This window comes from Bufo bufo, chromosome 3 (genome assembly GCF_905171765.1).
Source record: "Bufo bufo chromosome 3, aBufBuf1.1, whole genome shotgun sequence".
NCBI classification, from domain to species: Eukaryota; Metazoa; Chordata; class Amphibia; order Anura; family Bufonidae; genus Bufo; species Bufo bufo.
In genome coordinates this window covers 532,892,387-532,912,375 of record NC_053391.1, presented here as the reverse complement: position 1 = coordinate 532,912,375, position 19,989 = coordinate 532,892,387, and positions in this window count along the sequence as shown.

Below are 19,989 nucleotides of genomic sequence, written 5' to 3'. Positions count from 1 at the left end.
TTTTAGGCGCTGGGTGACAGGCTCAACTTGCCCCTGATGTAATATATGGCCAAAAAATAACCAGACTGTTGATGGTTAAATGCACTTCGGTGACACAGGCTCAGCCTGCAGCTGATGTAGTATATGGCCAAAAAATAATCAGACTGTTGATGGTTAAATGCACTTGGGTGAAACAGGCTCAGCCTGCAGCTGATGTAGTATATGGCCAAAAAATAACCAGACTGTTGATGGTTAAATGCACTTCGGTGACACAGGCTCAGCCTGCAGCTGATGTAGGATATAGCACAAAATAACCACACTATCGATGGTTAAATACACTTGGTGATAGCTCGTGCTGGTGCACCACAAGTCACAAAATGGCCGCCGATCACCCCAGAAAAAAAGTGATGTAAAAACGCTCTGGGCAGCCTCAAAAAAGTGAGCAAGTCAATAATAGCACTTCAATGATCCACAGCTGCAGATCGATCACAGAATGAAGTCTTTTGGAGGAGTTAATCTGCCTAATCTCGCCCTAACGTCGCAGCTGCAACCTCTCCCTATACTGATCATAGCAGAGTGACGTGCGGCGCTACGTGACTCCAGCTTAAATAGAGGCTGGGTCACATGGTGCACTGGCCAATCACAGCCATGCCAATAGTAGGCAAGGCTGTGATGGCCTCTTGGGGCAAGTAGTATGACGCTTGTTGATTGGCTGCTTTGCAGCCTTTCAAAAAGCGCCAAGAAAGCGCCGAACACCGAACCCGAACCCGGACTTTTACGAAAATGTTCGGGTTCGGGTCCGTGTCACGGACACCCCAAAATTCGGTACGAACCCGAACTATACAGTTTGGGTTCGCTCATCCCTAGTGATTACACAGTATGCATTGAGCCCCTAATCGGTGATGGCCAGTTCGCAGTGATCGCAGCGAACACATACGTGCTGCCATCTTGACTCACCCGTCTGGCGATGCACAGGTAAGCCCTTACCTGTGCCGGGAGCCGGTCTGAAATCAAATGCGGTTACCGGGAGCGGGCGGTTCCTAGAACAGCCCGATGAAGGCCCCCGGCGGCTGTTCTAATAACTGCCTGCTCCCGGTGACCGCATTTGATTTCAGACCGGCTCCCAGCACAGGCACAGGTAAGGGCTTACCTGCAGTGATGGCCAGTTCGCAGTGTTCGCCGACGAACACATGCGATCTGCCATCTTTATTCCCAAGTCCGGCGATGCAGAGGTAAGTCCTTACCTGTGCCTGCGCCGCGAGCCGCTCTGAAACACATGCGGTCACCGGGAGCAGGCAGATCCAACACATACGTGCTGCCATCTTGACTCACCCGTCTGGCGATGCACAGGTAAGCCTTACCTGTGCCGGGAGCCGGTCTGAAATCAAATGCGGTTACCGGGAGCGGGGCGGTTCCTAGAACAGCCCGATGAAGGCCCCCGGCGGATGTTCTAATAACTGCCTGCTCCCGGTGACCGCATTTGATTCAGACCGGCTCCCAGCACAGGCACAGGTAAGGGCTTACCTGCAGTGATGGCCAGTTCGCAGTGTTCGCCGACGAACACATGCGATCTGCCATCTTTATTCCCAAGTCCGGCGATGCAGAGGTAAGTCCTTACCTGTGCCTGCGCCGCGAGCCGCTCTGAAACACATGCGGTCACCGGGAGCAGGCAGTTCCGAGAACAGCCCGATGAAGGCCTTACCTCTGCATCGCTGGACTCTGTGAAGGTACTGGTGCTATGTATCAAAAGTTTTGGTTGGTGGCAAGACGCTGCAGGAGAGGTCCATAGGAGTGGAATGTGAACAGCTATCTGTCGGATCGAGTGTCGAGTCTGCACTGTGTCTTAACTGCTGCAATCAGCGCGGACCCTGGAATTGCTTGTGGATTTTACTGTTTGAAGGAGACTGAACCTACTCCTGGATAAGGGTTCCGCTGCTTATTTGTGACTATACACCAAGCTCTTTTTCTTTGCTATTCTTTGGGAATAAAGATGGCAGATCACATGTGTTCATCGGCAAACACTGCGAACTGGCCATCACTGCTTACCTGTGCATCGCCGGACGGGTCAGTCAAGATGGCAGCCCGCATGTGTTCGCTGGCGAACACTGCAAACTGACCATAACTGCCCCTAATCTCGGCCTAGAAGTGACTGTGGGCAGACAACACATTGTGGGAAATTTATCGAGACCCGTGCTTTCTGAGGATGCTCTTAAGTTATGACGAGACACGCGCCTTATCTTTAATTAGGTCCATCCTCCAGCAGTCCGTGCGCTCAGAGCCTCCATAGATTTTCATTTTCCAATAGAGCCGTCAAAAATGAAAGGTAGAATCTGATTGGTTGCTATGGGCAACTAAGCCAGTTCTACTTTACACCAGGTTGATAAATGACCCCAATACTTTTGTATTGCTTTTCATTTTTTATGAATAATAAATAAATTTGAATGGAAAATGGCATTTCATTTTTGTTTATTTTTTTACATTTTTATTTTGTCTCACTATGTGACTTGAACAATAGGAAGCACAATCACTAGTTTAATACATTGCAAAAGTTAAGTATTAGTTCCCTTTCACATGGGCAAGCTTTCCGCGCTGGTGCAATGCGTGAGTTGAACGCATTGCACCCGCCCTGAATCCGGACCCATTCATTTCTATGGGGCTGTGTACATGAGCTGTGATTTTCACACATCACTTGTGAGTTGCGTGAAAATCGCAGCATGCTCTATTTTGTGCGTTTTTCACGCAACGCAGACCCTATAGAAGTAAATGGGGCTGCGTGAAAATCGCAAGCATCCGCAAGCAAATGCGGGTGCGGTGCAATTTTCACGCACGGTTGCTAGGAGACGATCGGGATGGGAACCCAATCTTTATTATTTTCCCTTATAACATGGTTATAAGGGAAAATAATAGCATTCTGAATACAGAATGCATAGTACAATAGGGCTGGAGGGGTTAAAAAAAAATAATAATAATTTAACTCACCTTAATCCACTTGTTCGCGCAGTCGGCATCTCTTCTGTCTTCATCTGTGAGGAATAGGACCTTTAATGACGTCACTACGCTCATCACATGGTCCATCACATGGTCCATCACATGATCCATCACCATGCATTTTGTATTCAGAATGCTATTATTTTCCCTTATAACCATGTTATAAGGGAAAATAATACAATCTACACAACCTTGAACCCAAACCTGAACTTCTGTGAAGAAGTTCGGGTCTGGGTACCACATTCAGTTTTTTATCATGCGCGTGCAAAACGCATTGCACCCGCGCGATAAAAGATGAACAACGGAACGCAATTGCAGTCAAAACTGACTGCAATTGCGTACCTACTTGCGCGGGTTTGCCGCAATGCATCCAGACCTTATCTGGACACGCTGGTATGAAAAAATCCTTACTGTATAATTTTGCAGCTTAAAGCTATAACAAGGTCCACTTGGTGTACAAAGATGGCAGACATGTGGGCATATTTAGGTCCCAGCTGCCATGACAATGCATTGTTACATTAGAATATACCTTTAAACTAGAATCAAAAGTGCTTCCGTTTCTCTGAAAAGCTGTGAATGACACTCTCTTGTTCTTTCACTCTCTCTCCAAAAATTCTATGAATTTCTGATTCAATAGCACAAAGAGTCAAATTTGGATTCTATAGAATTGATTTGCACATCTCTGTTCTCAGGCCAATAAAACGTTACCTTCTTAATGGAAAATAGATTATTTCTCCTATGAAAGGAAACTACCATCTATTTAGATCCCGCATTAGGCTACATGCACACGAACGTTAGGGCTCCGTGCCCATGCTGCGGACCGCAAATTGCGGTCCGCAGCATGGGCACAGACCATGGGGCAGCCGCATGAGGATTGTGGACCCATTCACTTGAATGGGGTCCGCAATCTGCATCCGACGGTCCACACCGCAAAAAAAGTAGTGCTTCCGTGGGATTCCAATCCGTGCCTCCGTTCCGCATCTCCATGATTGCAGACCCATTTAAGTGAATGGGTCGACGATACGTATTGTGGAATGCATACGGCTGGTGCCTGTGTATTGCACGTGTATTGTCGTGTGCACGTAGCCTTAATATGAGAAATGTGTATGGTTGTCAATATACTGTATGTGTGTAAAAAAGGGTTCATTTAGTGGTACTTCCACTTTAAAACTATTCTTAACATATCAAAATCCACATCTGTTGTACCTAGTACAGGTAGACACTATGCCACATTCATTACTGATTGGCTTAGGCTAGGGCTACATGACGACATGTGTCGCGCAACATTTTGTTGCACCAATGTCACGGGACAATTTTTATAATGATAGTCTATGCTGTCGTACTGCGACATGCGACATGCGACATGCTGCGACTGCGACACTACAGTTGCAAAAAATCGATCCAAGATGGATTTATCTGCGACTGTGTAACACCCCAGAGGAGCATTACCACCTTTTGCACCCCCTCTACTATCTCCTACAGTTGATCCTGTGTCATCATGTGTATTTATTCTAGGTCCTGCAAAATATGTATCTTTATTTCTATGCAAATGTTATGCTAACATGTAATGTAACTGGTCTACCAGCAGATGGCGGCAATCTTGGCATAGCTAGTTTACCTAAAATGGAGCCTTCTGTCCATTCTAGCCCTCTCTAGAGAGGGAGGAGTTTAAGTTAGTGCAGAGGAGTCTTGTCTACCTCCTGTAAGGGGAAGGGTATGCAGCAGGCACTCGTCCCTGATGGACGGGCACTGCCAAGGCCAGCAGAACACCATCAGCTCTGCTGGAATAAGGAGAAGTCAGAAAGAAAGGTTCCCTGGATAAAGACAGAAGATAAAGAGGAAGACAGAGTCAGACTACAGAAAGCTAATTTGCAGACTACAGCAGAAAGGAAATGTTTCTATTTAATCCAGTTAGCACATAAGAGCTAGAGAAAGTGACAGATGTAGAAGGCCAAATGTGTTTGCCTGCCAGAACTTATGCCAAAGCCTGATGGTTTCCAAGATAAAGTTGGAATATTGTTCTCTGATGCAAGTTTATTCAAGTAAGGCCTATTGCACACGACAGTATGGCATTTTCAGTGTTTTGTGGTCCGCAAAATACGGATCCTCATAAAATACAGATGTGTGCATTCCATTTTTTGCGGAACAGAACATCTGGCCCCTAATAGAACAGTACTATCCTTATCCGTTATGCGGACAATAATAGGACATGTTCTATCTTTGAACGGAATGGAAAAATGGAAAAATGGAAATACGGAAACGGAATGCATGCGGAGTACATTCCGTTTTTTTTTTGCAGACCCATTAAAATGAATGGTTCTGTTATATGGTCCGTATATGGAACGCAAAAAACAGAATGTAAACGGAAAAAAAAAAAAAACATTTGTGTGCAAGAGGCCTAAAGCTGTTACCAGCTTCAATACAAAGTCTGGACTCCATTCATTCCTACCAATCCCTTCAACCATTCATCCCTTGCTCTGCAGTGGGCGATGGACCACAATGCCTGGGGCTCCAGGATATCCAAGTAGGAGCACTGTGACACATGCACAGCCACAACACCTACAGTAAATGGACATTATAGGCAACCCTTACACCACTCTGGCATTCCTACACCTGGGTACCACCATCACCATCAACTTTGGGGGACTCCTGTCCCCCATTGCTGAAATGCAACTGGCATCACGAAAAACTCGCAAATCACCTTAAAAGGGACCCCTAGCATGCGCGGCTTCCACTCCCACCCGCCAAAAATGTCACATCGCAGTTGCAGCATGTTGCATGTCACAGTGCAACACCATAGATTATCATTATTCAAATTTTTGCACAACATCGATGTTGCGCGACACATATTGCAGTGTAGTTGTGCCCTATGTGTCGTGCGACACATGTCTTCGTGTAACGCTAGCCTAACAGCAAACACACTAAGTAACATAGTAACATATTATATAAGGCCAAAAAAAGACATTTGTCCATCCAGTTCGGCCTGTTATCCTGCAAGTTGATCCAGAGGAAGGATTCACACATACTGGATAAGCAATTTTTAAGCAACATTCTTTGCATTCTTTCATGGGGGGGGCATTTTAGGTGTAAATACCCCTGCATATCACATAGGGTAAGCTCTAAATAAAGCAACTTTTGAACACACTGTCCTGTCTCTTTGTTATCTACTATCTTCGGAGCTGGTATATAACAGTTTACCAAGCTCTGATCTGAGCTCAAGTGACTGTCTCTTTACTTCAAATGATATAACTACTGCTGTATATGTAAATATCTTTTCTGCTATTTTTCAGTAAGCCACTTATTCACTTACCTGTTGTTTGAGCTGATATATTCATATGTAACACTTCTGCACATTGCTACTATCTTTTATGGTCTAACCTGTATGTCACCTATAATTTATTTCCAGGTCCCTCGACACTGTGCATTTATAATAACATGTAATTGTTAATGTAATGTGCCTGGTTCACCAGCAGGTGGCAGCAACTATGGCAGAGTTACACTTAGAGAGAATGGAACTCACCATTCCATTCTCCACTCCTTTCTTGGTCAGAAGTGGGCCAGTTCTGTTTCCTACCAGAAGGAGGTAGAGAGTTCCGGTGTGTTCTGGTTGAGACTTAATGTTGGAGCTGCCAGGATTCTAACCTATTCCCTGGCACAATCCAGAGTCAGACTACAGAGAGAAGTCATCCTGCAGAAGCAGAGATTTACGTCTGTTAGTATAGCAGAGACAAACCAATGTAGCAGTTGAGATTGTTTGCCTGCCAGAGTTAAAGGGGTTGTCCAAGTTATATTTATTGATGACCTATCCTCAGGATAGGTCATCAATATCAGATCGGCTGGGGTCCGACACCCGTCACCCCCGCCGATCAGCTGTTTGAAGAGAAGGCACGCGCTGTGCCAGCACTGCCGCCCCTTCACTGTTTAGTACCTTCTAGCCGTTGCATCTGCAGCGGTGAGCAGGTTTAATTACACCCAAGATCTCCCATTCATTTCAATGGTACGGATCGCTCCTATACAAGTGTATAGGAGCGATCCGTACCATTGAAATGAATGGGACGTCTTGGGTGTAATTAAACCTGCTCACCGCTGCAGATGCAATGGCTAAAAGGTAAACAGTGAAGGGGAGGCAGCGCTGGCACAGCGCGCACCTTCTCTTCAAACAGCTGATCAGCGGGGGTGTCGGGTGTCGGACCCCAGCCGATCTGATATGGATGACCTATCCTGAGGATAGGTCATCAATAAATATAACTTGGATAGGGATGAGCGAACCCGAACTGTATAGTTCGGGTTCGTACCGAATTTTGGGGTGTTCGTGACACGGACCCGAACCCGAACATTTACGTAAAAGTCCGGGTTTGGGTTCGGTGTTCGGCGCTCTCTTGGCGCTTTTTGGAAGGCTGCAAAGCAGCCAATGAACAAGCGTCATGCTACTTGCCCCAAGAGGCCATCACATGGCTGTGATTGGCCAGTGCAGCATGTGACCCAGCCTCTATTTAAACTGGAGTCACGTAGCGCCGCACGTCACTCTGCTCTGATCAGTGTAGGGATAGGATGCAGCTGCTGCTGTTAGGGCCAGATTAGGCAGGGATTTACTCATCAAAAACACTTACTGAAGTGATCGATCTACAGCTGTGCATCATTCAACTTCTGCTAGTTAATTGCTCACTGTTTTTAGGCTGCCCAGAGCGTTTTTCTGTCACTTTTTTCTGGGGTGATTGGCGGCCATTTTGTGTCTTGTGGTGCGCCAGCACAAGCTGCCACCAAGTCCATTTAACCATCAATAGTGTGGTTTTTTTTTTTGCTATATCCTACGTCAGGGGCTTGGCTGTGCTTGCTATTTTATTGAGGGGTGAAATACAATTGCCAAAATTGCAGTACCCTAAATCTAGTGTTTCAGCTGTGGCTAGCCAATTGTAATGATGTCTGGCAAAGGATATATTTTTTTCTGGGTTAAAATACAATTCCCAAATTAGCAATTCCCTAAATCAGTGGTTTCTGCTGTATCAGGCCAAGTTTAAATCTATCCATAAAAGGGTATATTACATTGAAGGTGCTGATAGGGTCATTCTCAATAACTTCACACGCTACCGTGCATTTCCAAGTCTAATTCTGTCCGTAAAGGGATACCTGTCATCCATCCAGGGCCTAAATACTAGGCCTACGATTTAAATTCAGCTAAATCCGAGGTTACTGCTGTGGCTGGTCAAGTTATTTAGTGTCCGTCAAAGCACAGTTTTTGTCCTGGGTTGAAATACAATTCCCAAATTAGCAATTCCCTAAATCAGTGGTTTCTGCTGTAGCAGGCCAAGTTTAAAGCTATCCATAAAAGGGTATATTACATTAAAGGTGCTGATAGGGTCATCCTCAATAACTTCACACTCTACCGTGCATTTCCAAGACTAATTCTGTCCGTAAAATGGATACCTGTCATCCAGGGCCTAAATACTAGGCCTACAATTAATATTCAGCTAAATCTGTGGTTACTGCTGTGCCTGTATTAGTGTAATGTATTAGTGTAATATGGTACCTAAATAGATAGCCAGATAGTGTTAGGTGCCTGTAAAAAAAAGGCCTGAATTTGAATTCAATACATTGGGCCAAATAATTTTTTTCTTATTGTGGTGAACGGTAACAATAAGGAAAACATCTAGTAAGGGACGCGGACGCGGACATGGTCGTGGTGGTGTTAGTGGACCCTCTGGTGCTGGGAGAGGACGTGGCCGTTCTGCCACAGCCACACGTCCTAGTGAACCAACTACCTCAGGTCCCAGTAGCCGCCAGAATTTACAGCGATTTTTAGTGGGGCCTAATGCTGTTCTAAGGATGGTAAGGCCTGAGCAGGTACAGGCATTAGTCAATTGGGTGGCCGACAGTGGATCCAGCACGTTCACATTATCTCCCACCCAGTCTTCTGCAGAAAGCGCACAGATGGCGCCTGAAAACCAAGCCCATCAGTCTGTCACATCACCCCCATGCATATCAGGGAAACTGTCTGAGCCTCAACTTATGCAGCAGTCTCTTATGCTGTTTGAAGACTCTGCTGGCAGGGTTTCCCAAGGGCATCCATCTAGCCCTTCCCCAGCAGGGGAAGACATAGAATGCACTGATGCACAACCACTTATGTTTCCTGATGATGAGGACATGGGAATACCACCTCAGCACGTCTCTGATGATGACGAAACACAGGTGCCAACTGCTGCGTCTTTCTGCAGTGTGCAGACTGAACAGGAGGTCAGGGAGGAAGACTAGGTGGAAGACGATGCAGGGGACGATGAGGTCCTAGACCCCACATGGAATGAAGGTCATGCCACTGACTTTCAGAGTTCAGAGGAAGAGGCAGTGGTGAGACCGAGCCAACAGCGTAGCAAAAGAGGGAGCAGGGAGCAAAAGCAGAACACCCGCCACCAAGAGAGTTCGCCTGCTACTGGCCACCGCCACCTGAGACCAAGCACCCCAAAGGCAGCTTCAAGGAGTTCCTTGGCGTGGCATTTCTTCAAATAATGTGCTGACGACAAGACCCGAGTGGTTTGCACGCTGTGCCATCAGAGCCTGAAGCGAGGCATTAACGTTCTGAACCTTAGCACAACCTGCATGACCAGGCACCTGCATGCAAAGCATGAACTGCAGTGGAGTAAACACCTTAAAAACAAGGAACTCACTCAGGCTCCCCCTGCTACCTCTTCTACTGCTGCCGCCTCGGCCTATTCCTCCGCCTCAGGAGGAACGTTGGCACCTGCCACCCAGCAAACAGAGGATGTACCACCAACACCACCACCTCCGTCACCAAGCATCTCCACCATGTCACACGGCAGCGTTCAGCTCTCCATCTCACAAACATTTGAGAGAAAGCGTAAATTCCCACCTAGCCACCCTCGATCCCTGGCCCTGAATGCCAGCATTTCTAAACTACTGGCCTATGAAATGCTGTCATTTAGGCTGGTGGACGCAGACAGCTTCAAACAGCTCATGTCGATGGCTGTCCCACAGTACGTCGTTCTCAGCCGCCACTACTTCTCCAAGAGAGCCGTGCCTTCCCTGCACAACCAAGTGTCCGATAAAATCAAGTGTGCACTGCGCAACGCCATCTGTGGCAAGGTCCACCTAACCACAGATACGTGGACCAGTAAGCACGGCCAGGGACGCTATATCTCCCTAACTGCACACTGGGTAAATGTAGTGGCGGCTGGGCCCCAGGCGGAGAGCTCTTTGGTGCACGTCCTTCTGCCGCCAAGGATCGCAGGGCAACATTCTTTGCCTTGTGTAGCCTCCTCCTCCTACTCGGCTTCCTCCTCCTCTTCTTTCACCTGCTCATCCAGTCAGCCACACACCTTCACCACCAACTTCAGCACAGCCTGGAGTAAACGTCAGCAGGCCATTCTGAAACTCATTTGTTTGGGGGACAGGCCCCACACCGCGCAGGAGTTGTGGCGGGGTATTGAACAACAGACCGACGAGTGGTTGCTGCCGGTGAGCCTCAAGCCCGGCCTGGTGGTGTGCAATAATGGGCGAAATCTCATCGCAGCTCTGGGACTAGCCTGTTTGACGCACATCCCTTCCCTGGTGCATGTGCTGAATTTGGTGGTGCAGAAGTTCATTCACAACTACCCCGACATGTCAGAGCTGCTGCATAAAGTGCGGGCCGTCTGTGCGCGCTTCCGGCGTTCACATCCTGCCGCTGCTCGCCTGTCTGCTCTACAGCGTAACTTCGGCCTTCCCGCTCCCTGCCTCATATGTGACGTGCCCACCAGGTGGAACTCCACCTTGCACATGCTGGACAGACTGTGCGAGCAGCAGCAGGCCATAGTGGAGTTTCAGCTGCAGCACGCACGGGTCAGTCGCACTGCGGAACAGCACCACTTCACCACCAATGACTGGGCCTCCATGCGAAACCTGTGTGCCCTGTTGCGCTGTTTTGTCCTTACCTCTGGGCAGCCTGGCACACATGAGCGACTACATGCTGCAGTGCCTGCGCAACGACAGCAGAGTTGCCCACATTTTAACGTGTGCAGACTACTGGGTTGCCACCCTGCTGGATCCCTGGTACAAAGACAATGTGCCCACCTTACTTCCTGCACTGGAGCGTAATAGGAAGATGCGCGAGTAGAAGCGCACGTTGGTAGACGCGCTACTGAGAGCATTCCTAAATGTCACAGGGGAACAAGTGGAAGCCCAAGGCGAAGGCAGAGGAGGAGCAAGAGGTTTCCATGCAGCTGTGTCACGGCCAGCTCCTCTGAGGGCAGGGTTAGCATGGCAGAGATGTGGAAAAGTTTTGTCACCACACCACAGCTAACTGCACCACCACCTGATACGGAACGTGTTAGCAGGAGGCAACATTTCACTAACATGGTGGAACAGTACGTGTGCACACCCCTCCACGTACTGACTGATGGTTCGCCCTATTCAACTTCTGGGTCTCCAAATTGTCCACGTGGCCAGAGCTTGCCTTTTATGCCTTGGAGGTGCTGGCCTGCCCGGCGGCCAGCGTTTTGTCTGAACGTGTATTCAGCACGGAAGGGGGCGTCATTACAGACAAACGCAGCCGCCTGTCTACAGCCAATGTGGACAAGCTGACGTTCATAAAAATGAACCAGGCATGGATCCCACAGGACCTGTCCATCCCTTGTGCAGATTAGACATTTATAACTACCTCCCCTTAACCATATATTCTTGTACTCCAGGGCACTTCCTTATTCAATCCTCTTTTTTTAATTTTACCATTATATTGCGGGGCAACCCAAAGTTAAATGAACCTCTCCTCTGTCTGGGTGCCGGGGCCTAAAAATATCTGACAATGGCCTGTTCCAGTGGTGGGTGACGTAAAGCCTGATTCTCTGCTATGACATGAAGCCTGATTCTCTGCTATGGGACCTCTCTCCTCTGTCTGGGTGCCGGGGCCTAAAAATATCTGACAGTGGCCTGTTCCAGTGGTGGGTGACATGAAGCCTGATTCTATGCTATGGGAACTGTTGGTAGTCACTCTCAGGAAAGGAGAAGGGGAAGGGGTAACCCTCTACACCCTGGCCCCGCCATGTTAACCCGCCACAAATGACACTGACAACCAAGTTATGTTCATAACCTTTATTTAACGATTTTGTTGGGTGGTAGTCGGCCACAGCTAATTCTTTTAATGGCATAACACATAACTGAGCCCGTGCGATCCGCCGGCCGCTGGACTCCCAGCGGCAGATTACGCCAGTTCACCTGCTCAGTATCCTATTTCTCTTTACCTGTCGCCAGCTGTGACTTAATAGAATGCCACAATGAAACACGAGCCATCAGCCCAGAATTCACCAAAAAACCTCCATAACCAAAAAACCACACCAAAAATAACCTTCGTACCCATACAACAGGGAGGGAGGGAGGAACACAGCGCTTCTGCCAAAGAGGAAGAAGGAGGAGACACAGGGCCTTATAATGGGGCACCATGCAGCACGCCCCTTCCTGCACTACAGGATTATATCATTAACCCCCAAAGCACCAAATCCTGACCAAAATGAAATGGGGCCCTAAAACAAGGATAGGGAACCTGGGAAAGGGGGGAAGGGGGACCCCCAGTCCCTGTACACCCTCCCTATATGGTCAGGTGTCCTCCAACCTCTCTTCTCTTTCTGGGTGCCGGGGCCTAAAAATATCTGACAGTGGCCTTTTCCAGTGGTGGATGACATGAAGCCTGAATCTCTGCTATGGGACCGCTCTCCTCTGTCTGGGTGACGGGGCCTAAAAATATCTGACAATGGCCTGTTCCAGTGGTGGGTGACATGAAGCCTGAATCTCTGCTATGGGGCCTCTCTCCTCTGTCTGGGTGCCGGGGCCTAAAAATATCTGACAGTGGCCTGTTCCAGTGGTGGGTGACATGAAGCCTGATTCTCTGCTATGACATGAAGCCTGATTCTCTGCTATGGGACCTCTCTCCTCTGGCTGGGTGCGGGGCCTAAATAACTCACAGAGGCCTGCTCCAGTGGTGGGTGACATGAAGCCTGATTTTCTGCTATGGGACCTCTCTCCAATTGATATTGGTTAATTTTTTTTTTTTTATTCATTTCCCTATCCATATTTGTTTGCAGGAGATTTACCTACATTTTGCTGCCTTTTGCAGCCCTCTAGCCCTTTCCTGGGCTATTTTACAGTCTTTTTAGTGCCGAAAAGTTCGGGTCCCCATTGACTTCAATGGGGTTCGGGGGCGAAGTTCGGGTCGAGTTCGGATCCCGAACCCGAACATTTTCGGGAAGTTTGGCCGAACTTCTCGAACCCGAACAACCAGGTGTTCGCTCAACTCTAAACTTGGACAACCCCTTTAATGCTAAAGCCTGCTGGAGCCAAGATTAAGTCTGTAAACCGTTTGTAGAAATGTTTATGCAAAGTAAAGCTGCCATTGAACTTCATCACAAGGTCTGGACTCAAATATTTCTTCAAATCCCTCAATTGTTCACCCTATTTGTCTGCTTCAGAGCCAACGCCTGGGGTTTCAGCGTATCCAGGTAGGAGCACCATGATACATGCACAAAACATTAAGGGACATTATAGACCACCCTATATCACTTGGCCATACCTATACCTGGGTACCAACACCATTTCTTAAAGGGACTCCGTCCCATTGTTGCTTCATTGCAACTGGTATCTCAAAACACTTATCTCATCTTAAAGGGACCCCTTGCGGACCGCTGTTGTTGCAAATGTATTCTGAAATCCAAAGTAAAACAATATGTAGAAAATGTAAAAAGTCATCAAATTAGAAGTTTCTGCAGAATGCCAATATTATTTCAAGAAATTCTTGTTGTGTTGTTTTTATCCTTTGGTAATGAGAGTCTGGAGGCATTTCTACTTTGCATTTTATACACTGCATGACAAGACTTTACAGGATGTAAACACAGTAAAAAAGACACTTTTAAATCTATCTATAGAAAATACATTATAGGTATTCTAGAAATTTATGCAAATACATGGCAAAGTAAAAAGCTGCTGCAAATGGAAAGTGTAATATCTGCAAATTGTAACAAATCAACTTTAAGCTTTCATATCACTACATCCCTCATTGCCAATACACATACTTTTGTTTTGTATAATGCTGTGCCCTCATTGAGGTGTATGGGAGTATGATCCATTCCTGATTTTGTCTTTTGTCCAAATTTTGTCAAAAACTGCATCAGCAAATTTGGCCGTGTGGCTGTACCCTAAGTCACATACTTATATCTCCGATTTCAAAAGGTGGCATGCTACATCATTTGCTATAATTAAGGAGACAATCTCCATGGAAACATAGAGGTTTTCTTTTTATCTCTGTTCATGTGACACCAAATGTAGCTTTTAGACAGCACACTCTATGCCAATATGTTGTCAAACAGGCTAAATATTAACTTTAAATAGACTCGGTGTTGGATTTGATTTGCATGCGCTACTATATGGCATCAAGACTAGTGATGAGCGGCAGGGGAAATATTCAAATTCGCAATATTTCACAAATATTTGGGCGAATATTCGTCATAAAATCGGCAATGTAATATGCACGTATTGTGCGAGCAATACAGGCTTGGGTCACTTTTGCTACATTTTTCAAGCTGCTAGACGTTTCCGAGACTGGAGAAAATGGTTGGCACAGCAGAACATTACAATAGCTTTATATGCAGATAGAGTGCTCCAATATATTCGCGATTGTGCAAATCGGCAATTAATGATGCGCATATTTTGGCGCAATACGTGCAACTTCACATTTTAGCAGGTCTGACTACATATTACTGATCAGCTACACTATATCACTATCTAAACTACACTGACTATCTCCCACTAACTATCTGTATTATATATATGAGCTAACTAATTAACTATCTAATGTAATGACACAGCAAAGCACAGAGCACAGCAATGTCACTGCTCTCTATCTCTCTCAGAACTGCAAAAAACTGAAGAAAATAACTGCTGGGGAGGTTCTTAAATAGTGAGGGGTAGGCAACTTTTCTATTGGTTGCTAGGGATGTTGCTAAGCTCAGACAAAGACATTGCAGCCTTCTCATTGGCCCACAAGCAAGAAGTAGGGAGGGATCATGGGTTCAGATGAAAAATAATCTAGAATATTCCCGAATACGAATATATAGCACTATATTCTAAATCTTCGCAAATTCTCGAAGTGGCGATATTCATGATTAAAATTTGCGATTCGAAAATTCGCGCCCAACACTAACCAGGACCTAGTGTGATGGCATCCATGTTTTTGGATCGTTGCATTCCATGAAGGCTCATAGCTTTTTTTATTTTTAATTCCACAGTACTATGTGAGTGTTTCATTTTTGTGAGACAACTTCACTTGTATCTTTTGTTGTTATCATTTTGTGATGCATATTCCTTTTTTATCACTTTTTATTCTCTTTTTTGATGATAAATAAGCAAAAAAAAAAGATATATATATATATATATATATATATATATATATATAAAGTAAATATCAAAAATGCTGTGCACAATCCTTGTCCGCTAACTCTCTGGATCCCCTGCTCAAGATCACTGCAGATATACAACCACTTAAATTCAAAATTACCTTGCTACTGGTTCTGTCACTATGGCGTATACTCTTTTTCTTTTAGGCAGTGTTGAATCCAGAGTATATTGGGTCGGTAATAGTGTTGATCGAGCACCAAAGTGCTCAGGTGCTCTGGCCGAACACATCGGGATGCTCGGGTGCTCTACCAAGCAACCGAGCATAATGGAAGTCAATAGGAGAACACAACGAGCATTAAACCAGGCACCGCCTGCTCTGAAGAGGTGAGGGTGCCTGGTTCATAGGAAAAGGTCAGAAATTGATGAAAACACCACCAAAATGGTTCGGGAACAGCATGGGGAGGATGTCTGGATCCATCTTGGACTCCTAGGTCACTGCAGGGAACGATGTTGTCCGAGTAGTACGCACTTTTACAGATTGACAATAATACGCACCAAACCTAAGATAAAATCGATTTTAGACGGAGGAAAGCTGACCCTGTAAAACATTGTAGGTGAGGGCCTGCTGGTGAGCTGACCCTCTACTAAAGAATTATATGCGAGGGCCTTCAGGTAAGCTGACCCTGTAAAAGATTGTAAGCGAAGGCCTGCTGGTGAGCTGACCCTGTAAAACATTATATACGAGGGCCTGCTGGCAAGCTGACCCTCTAAAAAATTATATGCGAGGGCCTGCTGGTGAGCTGACCCTGTAAAACATTGTAGGTGAGGGCCTGCTGGTGAGCTTACCCTCTAAAAAATTATATGCAAGGGCCTGCTGTTGAGCTGACCCTGTAAAACATTGTAGGTGAGGGCCTGCTGGTGGTGTTTGTGGTGGAAGGGGTACATGGGAATACAGTGTATTCAGTACATTATAAACAACTCATTTAAAGTGCTTTTATGTTTATCCGCTTTCCTCTGGTGGAGTCGAGAAGTCAGGGGAAATCCAGGCCTTGTTAATTTTTATAGGAGTCAACCTGTCAGCATTTTCAGTTGACAGGCGGATATGCTTATCTGTTATAATGCCACAAGCAGCACTAAATACCCGCTCAGACCAAATGCTAGCGGCAGGGCAGGCCAGTACCTCCAAGGCGTAAAGCACTAGTTCGTGCAACGTGTCCAGCTTGGACACCCCCAGTAGTTGTAAGGCACTGAGGGATCATTAAGGGCGCTGACACGGTCTTCTACGGATGTAGCAGGGTTAACACTCAAACTCTTAACTCAAATTTATTAACTCATTGTGTTATCTTGAAACAAAAGCCATTGAAAAGCAATTGAAGGTGTTTGCTTAACGCATTTAGTTTAGATAACACATCTCATAAAGCATTAACTCTACTACATCTGTATTGTGAGATAGTGACAGATCTCACAGAGGTGACTGGTAAGGAAGGGGTGGATAGTGCGGTCCACACCCCTATTCCACCAGGTGTACAATCAGTCTGGGAATAACAACACAGCCCAGACTGTCAGTCAAAAAAGTGTGAGATCCTAGAAAGGTGTTGTTGCACAGCCTGGGGGTTGGAAGACTTGGGGAGCACAGAGCGATGCCTGGGAATGGGTCGCAGGGTCCTAGTCGGGCGGACTAGAGAGCCCAGCTTCCCCAAGGGACTTTTTATTTGCACAGCCTAGGGGCTGGAGGACTACAAGGTGGGAAAAGCCGCATGTACTTCACCTGTGTGAACGGGGCTTAGAGGTGAGTCAGGGAATACCTCTGTTTAGTCAGGGCCCAGCCGGGCAGGTATTTATTTTGTTTTGGTGTACGTGGGAACCTCACCCTACCCAGTGGTGTGTAACTGGGCTGTCCTGTATGCGAAGAATTTCAAAATAAATGCAATGTTTGGCCCTTAATCCTGCAGTGGATGAAGATCATTGTGTGAATGACCCCCGGATAAAAGCTAATCCCTACAGTATGTACTCCTTCACCATCTTCCAAAATGTTTCCCTCCTTGTGACACTAGGCCGTGCATCAGGGTGAGGGTGCTGGTGGGGTGTCATAAAACTGTCCAAGGCTTTGAAGAGTGTTGCCCTGCCTCTGTTGGAACTGCTGTGTGTTCCCCTTGCTTCCCCCTCCTCAGCTGGCCAAGGAACTACGTACTCTGCCGCCAGCATTGTCAGATGGAAATTTTTGGAGCAATTTTTCAACAAGGATCTTCTGGTATTGCACCATTTTGCTCATGCTCTCCACCAGAGGAATGAGAAATGAGAAGTTCTCTTTGTAGCTGGGGTCGAGAAGGGTGAACAACCAGTAATCCGTGTTGTCTAAAATGCGTACAACGTGCGGGTCATGGAAAAGGCAGCCTAACATGAAGTCAGCCATGTGTGCCAGAGTACTAACAGGCAAGACTTTGCTGTCATCATCAGGAGGATCACTCTCAATCTCTTCATCCTCTTTCTTCTCTTCTGCCCACCCACGCTGAACAGATGGAATTAAATTTGCATGGATACTACCCTCTGTAGCCGAAGCAATCGTCTCCTGCTCCTCCTTCTCCTCTTCTTTGTCCAATTTGCGTTGAGAAGACGAACTCAGGGTGGTGTGGCTATCACCCTGTGTAATTTCTTCCCCCATTTCCACCTCTTCCACTTACAAAGCGTCGGCCTTAATTGTGAGCAGCGAGTGTTTGAGTAGACACAGAAGTGGGATAGTTATGCTGATAATAGCGATATCACCGCTCACCATCTGTGTTGATTCCTCAAAGTTTCTTAAAACCTAACAGACGTCAGACATCAATGCCCACTCCTGGCTGGTGAATAGTGGAAGCTGACTGGAAAGGCGACGACCATGTTGCAGCTGGTATTCCACTACTGCCCTCTGCTGCTCACAAAGGCTGACCAACATGTGGAACGTCGAATTTCAGCGCGTGCTCAAGTCGCACAACAGCCTTGACAGACCGGCTGAAGCTGTCGATGACTTGCGGAAATTTGCACACATGCGGAGCACCTTCACCAGTAGCTCAGGCAAATTGGGGTAGGTTTTGAGAAACCACTGAACTACTAAGTTTAAGACGTGGGCTAGGCATGGGATCGGTCTAAGCTTGCCGAGCTCCAAAGCCGCCATTAAGTTACAGCCATTTTCAGACACAACCATGCCTGGTTCTAGGTTGAGTGGTGAGAGCCACAGCTCAGTCTGGTCTCTTATCCCCTGCAACAGCTCTGTGACTGTGTGCTGTTTGTCCCCTAAGCATATCAGCTTCAACACGGCCTGATGCCGCTTCCCCACTGCAGTGCTACACTGCTTCCAGCTACCCACTGAAGACTGACTGGCTGCACGCGGAGGTGGAATTGGAGGAGGAGGGGGAGGAGGAGCAGTGGGGGTTGGAGCCACTAACGTAGGTGATGGCGGAAATCCTGATCGACGTAGAGCCTGCAAACCTTGGCGTAAGTAGCACCTATGCCATCATAGGGTACGACTCGCTCCCGGCCTCCACAACATTTACCCAGTGTGCCGTCAAGGAAATGTAGCGGCCCTGGCCGAAAGCACTTGTCCATGTGTCCGTGGTTAAGTGGACCTTCCCAGTAACTGCGTCGGTCAGGGCACGTGTGATGTTACGGGACACATGTTGATGTAAGGCGGGCACGGCACACCTTGAAAAATAGTGGCGGCTGGGGACTGCATAACGTGGGATCTTAGTATCCACAAGCCTAAATGGAAACATTTCCAGGGCCAGTAATTTGGAAAGCTGTGCATTTAGTAGTATGGCCTGTTGGTGGGTGGCTGGGTATTTGCGATTGCGTTTAAATGCCTGGTGTAAGGACTAGAGTTGAGCGGACACCTGGATGTTCGGGTTCGACGAGTTGGCCGAACTTGAAAAAAAAGTTTGGGTTCGGGACCCGAAATTGACCCGAAACTCATTGAAGTCAATGAGGACCCGAACTTTTGGGCACTAAAATGGCTCTAAAATTGTCCTGGAAAGGGCTAGAGGGCTGCAAAAGGCATCAAAATGTGCTTAAGAGCATGGAAACTGTTCTGCAAACAAATGTGGATAGGGAAATGACTTAAAATAACATAAAATACAGAACAATTAAAAATAACAATCTGGATCTAGGAGTAGGAGGTTGAGGAGGTGGTGGATGGGTGGATGTGGCGGTGTAGGTTGACGTGGCGGTGTAGGAGGAAGCGGCGGTGAAGGAGGAATAGGTAGCCAACACTGATTTGTGTTATTTTTTTATTTTTTAATTGGGGTATCCCCCAAAATATTTGGACATATAACAAAATAAAACAAAGAATAAGTGCACTTGAGTACAAGAATGGATGGATGAGGCTGGTATAAATGTCTATTCTGCACAAGGTACAAACAAGTCCTGTGGGATCCATGCCTGGTTCATTTTAATAAACGTAAGCTTGTCCACATTGGCTGCGGCCTGTGATAATGCTCTCTGCCGTGCTAAACACACGTTCACACTATACACTGGCTGCAGGGCAGGTCGGCACCTCCAAGGCTGACAAAACTTTTCCACTTTTTGGCCATGCTAACCCTGCCTTCTCAGGTGCTGGTGGTGCCCCAGCTGCGTTGGCGACCTCTTCCTCCTCCTCTGCCTTCACCTTGTGCTTCCACTGTG